Below are 6,900 nucleotides of genomic sequence, written 5' to 3'. Positions count from 1 at the left end.
TTCAGCATGTTTTGTCCTACAATAAGAATATTAATAACTAACGGCTTATAGTGCTTGCCCTGTGCACTTCTAAATTCTTCACATACATTAACTCAGTCCTGTTAACCCCGACACTACTGAGAGATTTATGAGGGAGCAAAACCCCAATTCTGTAATCTCACCCATGAGTCACTTCGCAAGCAATCCAACTGTTTCTAATTCTGTGTCGAAGTATAAGACTACTGTAACAATCTCTACTGGTTGTTCTCCTTGGCCTTTCTGTAGGACAACTCCCATCCAAACTGGCCCCAGAGTTAGCCTGGTCTTGACTCTCTATTGAATGTTGACTCAGCTGCAGCCCTGGATGCCACCCTGCCACTGCCCTCCCCACTTAGAGGGCACCCTATACACCTTTAGTGTTCACATCATGCCCACACTCAGCTGTGTTTGGCCATTAGAGTAGAATGTCCATTACCTCTGATCTATATGATGTTGCATTTCTGATAAAGCAGAACACTATAAAAAATTTCCGACAATTCCACACAGTAACTTTTCAAAATGTAACTTCAGCATATTGCCCCTGTACTTCATTGCTAGAAAAAATAAATACATTAAAAACATCTATTTCCTTTATTATCCTTGACAGATATTTCAAAAGTCCTCTTCTATTGCTTAGAACTCCTCTTTGGAGCCCTTCTTCATTCAATTCAAATAAAGTCATGACAGTATACCCCAGGAGGTCATCTGTCTCACGTAACTAGCAACCTGGATGTAATTTTAAGCTCAGCTGGGAATCTCCATGTACAGAAATATTTATTAGTTGGCTGACTGGAAATAGTGATGTGTTACATAAATGAAGTGTCCATTTCTTTCCTCTGAGTGGACAGACTATAGCTTACTTAAACATAGCACTTCTGTTCTGTCTCCTTTGTCCTTTCTAACATAAGCTGCTTCTCTGTTATGCATACAGTTTTAGTTTTCCACACACAGAGATACATTCCCTCTTCATAAACAGTACTTATTTGCCTCTGTTTCTTTTGAGGAGACAATACTATTACATTATTGTATTAGTTAGGATGCTTTTGGTACCAACTACAGAGACCCTAACTCAAATTAGGTTAAGCATTAAGAACAACTTATTGGTTTATGTAAAATAAAATCAAGAATTAGTCTAGGTTCTAGAAAAGGCTTGATCCAGTAGCTTAGCAAATAATAACTTAGCAAGTGACTGGACTGCTTAGTTATCCTAAAGTGTTACAAATGGCTTTCAACTGGTTCCAGTGGCCATATTCACACCTAACAGTAAGGATTCTTCTGTGGATTTCTAGTAAAAGGAAAAAAGTTATTTTTTTCAAAATCCCCAGTGCACGTTTTCTTGTGTCTCAGTGTCCGAGTGGGTCACATGCCCAACTCTAGGCAATCGGTTTTAGCTGGCAAATGGCACATGCTGATGGGCTTAAACTATGCAGTGCTCACCTTTGATGATGAAAGTGGGATCAGCTTTTGCCAGGCACAGAGGCTGTATTGAGGAATGTATTTTCATAGGAGGAAGTAGAGCTTGGATAGAGCAAACTACCCTACCATAACCACAATTGTACCATAAATCTAATCCCGCTAATCTTCAAGGAAGCCTATGAAGTGTTACTTATCAACTCTTGATAGCGTGTGTTCCAAACGTGCTTTGTGTATTTCCCATGTTCTTTGCTTTGGTATGCGCAGATATCTGAGGCCGTAAGCACTCTTAGTGGAACCCTTCTCAACTATTCTCTTTGTGAATGGCTAGGTCCTGAGCCAAGTGCTTTATATGTTTACACATTAGAATTTCACAAAAGCCTTGTGCAACAGATGCCATCAACTTCTTTTTACAGATGAGGAAACAAAGTTAATTAATTTGCTCAGTGTCACATAATTAGTAAGTGAGGGATGCAGGATTCAAATGGAGGTAGACTCCAAAACCTATAGGCTTAATTCAGGACAGTCCATGCCAACTACTGTGTCTCTAATGACCTGATATTACCAAAAGTGCTAGAAGAGCAACATCTGTTAGTTGGGGCTAAAAAATTATTAATTTTAATGAAAATGACAAAGAGTAAGTAGAGCTCTTTTATTTCTACATTGCTTTTCATCTTTTCTGTTAGGGGAGTGATTTTTGGTCTGAAATAGTAGCTCAGTGGGGTACCAGCGTGGCTCAGTGGGTTAAGCATCCACTTGGGCTCCAGTCATGGTCTCACAGTTCCTGAGTTCCAGCCCCGCGTTGGGCTCTGTGCTGACAGCTCAGAGCCTGGAGCCTGCTTCACGTTCTGTGTCTCCCTCTCTCTCTGCCCCTCTGTGCTCTCTCTCTCAAAAATAAATAAACATTAAAAAAATGGAAATTGCAGCTCAAATACTGGCAATAGGGAATAGATTTTGAAGCTGGGTGAAGACATTACAGGAGAATATGCAGCCACTTCTGTGAGTTCTTGTCCTCATGCCTAGACAAATTCAATCCCAGGACCTGAGAGAAGCTGTGCCTGAGGCAGACTGCTGAATCAATGACTGATCTATGGCAATGGAACCTACTCCTGAAGGCTAGAGACTGACAAATGTAAAAAAAAAAATCCTAAATAAATAAACAAATGAACAACAAACAAACAAATAAAATTTTATACTAAAGATTGAAGAGGTGTTGATTGTGGCCAAGTGCTAAAGTAGCTACCAAGAACATAATTTATTAGCACTTAGAAAAGAACCAGCTCTTCTAAATAAAAATGGCAGACTGATGATGGATGTTTACTTCTACTTCTTTCTTAAGGCTTAAAAATCACCATAAAAAATTTAAAATGCATACATCTGAGTATAAGTAGTAGCAGATGAGAGGGCCTCATGTTTCTGAAGCTAAAAATGAGATACATGCACTATTACTAACCTAGACGTCTATAGAAAATGAAACCCAAGGTTCTGATAAGGCCTAAAAATCAATGAGAAGTAGGTCTGTCCACTACAGACCTAAAATGACTCGCGGAAAGGAGACAGAAGTGGAGATAGCCATCGTGCATAAATGGGGGATTAATTATAAGTTATGAGGACTGCTTTTTCCTGCTTGGATCATATAGTCTGGGCTCCAACTATAAGCCATGGGAACCTCTACCATGCCCACAGTTGGAATATGTCTCTCTAGGAAAAATGACATATTCAGAAGAAAACCCTAATAGTTGCATAATGAAACCACATTGCTTTCATTATTTGGATTCAGGTGTGTCCCCCTTCTCATTGGGCCATGGGTTTCTCAAAGATAGAGACCATATTCTCTTCCAGTCTGTATTCCCGCCTCTAGCCTGATATCTAGAAAAAAGAAGAAATGTATCGTAAAATATTTTTATTGTTAGTTGGATACAATGGGAATTTATACCAGCTGACTCAAAAGAGTTCTCTTTGAATCCTGAGATACAATGACTACAAAACAAAATTAGTCTCCCAGGAAATTATCAAGATTGTGTGTAAATGGAATGTGACATCTAAACTGTATAATTGAGAAAGTGGGAATCCATTGGAAATACATGGTATAATATTTCACACAGGAAGTCGTGAAGAAAATTCAATCATTTCCTCAAAATATTAGTGTTTTTCATTCTCCATTCATATATAGGTTACTTTTTCCCTTCTCTTCAATCTGTTCACTACTCTCTTCACATTTAGAGAGCATGTAATTTTGTTCTGTGTGTATGGTGGATATCATGTATATCAGTGACTCTCAGTCTTTCAGAAACCAGATAGTGCCTGGTGTCCCCTGGTTAGTCATTCCTTGTGTTTAGAGTTGAGGACTTTGAGGACACAATCTTAGGAACCAGTTTCTATTGGAAAACTTTTGTGATTAACTCTGGGGAGATTTTGGGAATTATGAGCCATGAGCCATGTGTCTATAGCCTGTTTTCTTACAGATAGGCCTCATGGAGTTGTAGGAATAGAGTTAATGGGCTTTTATTTTCTTATTATGACTGGCAAGGCTACAAAATATCTCTTCCTAGCTACATAACCCCACTGATTCATCTGGATCATCATTCTTGTTTTGGAGATAATTCAGTTCCATAAAATTACATAGACATATTAGAAAAAAGTAGGTATAATACAAGTAAATGAGCCATATTTCGTTTAACTGAAAGGTTCATGAGGGCAGGAATCATATGTGTTGTGTTTCCCACTGTATCTCTAACATCTAATACCATACAGAGTACATATAATACAAAGTAGTAAAGAGTAGACACTCAGTAAAATTTGGTAAATAAATGAAACACATAATTATAGTGAGCCTTTAAATTATCTCCTTAGATATAAACTTACAGTGCTATTATAAATTCTGAACCAATTCAATGTTTTTGATTATTGTATGCATATAAACAAAAATCTCTTCCATAATCAGGACAGTGTGCTATTGGCACAGATTAAGCAAATTGATCAATGAAACAGAACAGAGAGTTCAGAAACAGACCCACATAAATAGAGTCAACTGATTTTTAAGAAAGCAGCAGAAACAATACAATAGAGTAAAGATAGTATTTTCAACAAATGGTGCTAGAACATCTACATGCAAATATATATATCTCATCCAAAAATCATCAAGAATTAAAAGGTATACACACAAAAAAATCTTCCTTCCTTTCATTGACTCCATACACTTCTTATGTATCCTTCTAGAGAGCTTCTATACAGCATATAAAAATAAATATTCCTTTATTCCCAATTTTACACAAAAAGGAACATGCCCTGTATAATGATTTGCACCTTGCTTTTTTGTTTGTTTATTGCTGTAATAATATACCTTGGAGCCCCTTCCCTCCAGTGTATAGAATGTCTTCATTCTTTTTACAGCTGCCTAGAGTTCTTTGTGTGAAGAATGTAGTTTATGTAACTGTAGGAGCGCTGACGACACCGACTCCGTCTTTGGCTCTCCATCTGTTCCCCCCTCTGACCAGAAGGTGGAGCCAGTTGAGATTACTAGTAGAGATCCTTTCCTGCCAGATGGTGCTACTTTAGATAACTAACTACCCGGTGACCTCATTACCATACTTCTCCCTATATAAAAGCTGTGGGTTGAGGTCCAGGCTTTGTAGAGACTAGGGGGGCAGAGGATAGGCGTGGAGAATGTCCAAGTACTGCCTTGTTCATCTACCTGCCCACTCACCCGCTGGATACCTTCTGTGAGTAGGTTACTCTGTATAAACCTGTGTAAATGGTATGGAGTGGCTTGCTTGGTTTTTTAAAGTGTCTTTTCTTTCTGGAGGATACATTACTGACCCTCCTCCATTTTCTAACATTAACGAGCCTCCTATTGGCGGGCGCTTGTTTATAGCCTTCCTGACTTTACAAACAATACCGCAGTAAAGAACTTGGCATGTATGTGGTTTTACAAATACTCGAGTATTTAGAATCTTATGAAACTATCTGACTTTTGCCAAACTAATGGATAAAAATGGTTATCTCAGTGAGTTTCAATTTGCATTTATTTTATTATCATTGAGTTTAAGAGCCAGTTGTACATTCTTTCCTATGGTTTTCAATCTTCCCTTAATAGTTTGTATTTTATATGCTGGAAAAGTCATCTTTTAAAATGTAATAAATGTTTTTTGACTAATGCATAACACCATGGTCAAATTTTAATGAATTAATTTTACCTAAGGTTATATTAATTTTACCTATGGCTATATTAATGAGGTTCCATTGTGCTAAGTGGCTTAGGGTCACAAATATAAAATGTAGCATGCCTTCATTCTTGATTTCATAATTTACTAGGGATGATAAACATATTTAGAGATAACTTGGATAAAAGGTGGAGGTGGGTAAGGGAGAAGTTAACCCTGACTAGGGAATCAGAGAAGACTTGTGTTGGAAATGTGGACAGGGGTGGGTAGATTTTGTAGAGCAGACTTAAAGGAGGAAAGGTCTTAAGTGACCCTTGAATTGGGGGTCTACTGGGGGTTATGTGAGCACAAATTGGTGGAGAACAGGTCTTGAGGTGATGTTCCGTAGCACGAAAGACATCTTGATAAGGAAACTCAGTTTTTGAACTTTAAAGGATCATAATGCTCATTAAAATCATTTTGCAAATGAAGAAACTGAGGCCAGAGAAATCAATGGCTTTTCCTAATATCTGAGTTATGAAGAGACTGTCCTGGGACTCAAAGTATGGATTCCTGCCCCATATTTTTTCTCTACTTATACTCCCTCTAGAAGACAGTGGTCACATGGAAGGAGGCTCTGAATGCCCTCAAGGAATATGGAAAGGACCTGGGTTGATTAGATTTATAGTTAGGGTATATTAGAGGGAAGAGAAGGTAAATGTAGGAATTAGGTGAAATCTGCATTATCAGAAAAGCCAACCTCCGTTCCATTTTGAGGTCTCACAATGTCCTGCATAGGAAGCATTTTGTTACATTGCTTTCTACCCTTCTGGTTGGAGGAATTGTATGGGCATGCAGGAAAATCTAAGTGTCTGTGTCTGTATTTCCTGTGTGGGGTCATTAGCATGAATAACAGAATGAAGACTATTTAATATGAATGTCCAGCTTTGCCCCTTTGAGTCACCCTGGCCATGTCCCATGTATTACCATAACTCTAAGGACACTCATCCGAAAGTTCACTCCTCCCCAAGATTGCCCCACAGGAAGGAAATAGTAATCTAAAGCAAATGACTATTTCATGCGGGCATAAAGTCAACACATGTAATTTAATACTAAGTCTGAAACTCATTTCTATGAGCTTCATTCAATATCAGCACATAAGTACAGGCTTTCATACTTTATCACTTTTTTCTCCATCAACAGCCAAATGTTTCAAGTTCATCTTTTGTACAAGCAATCAATTCTCAGGAAAACTGGCTGTCAAGCCTAGAGCTTGAAGGAAATAAAAAGGGAAGAATATCAATAAGCTTCCTGCTGCTTTGTCCTT

This window comes from Prionailurus viverrinus, chromosome C2, assembly GCF_022837055.1.
Source record: "Prionailurus viverrinus isolate Anna chromosome C2, UM_Priviv_1.0, whole genome shotgun sequence".
Classification (NCBI taxonomy): domain Eukaryota; kingdom Metazoa; phylum Chordata; class Mammalia; order Carnivora; family Felidae; genus Prionailurus; species Prionailurus viverrinus.
This window is presented reverse-complemented; position numbering follows the sequence as displayed.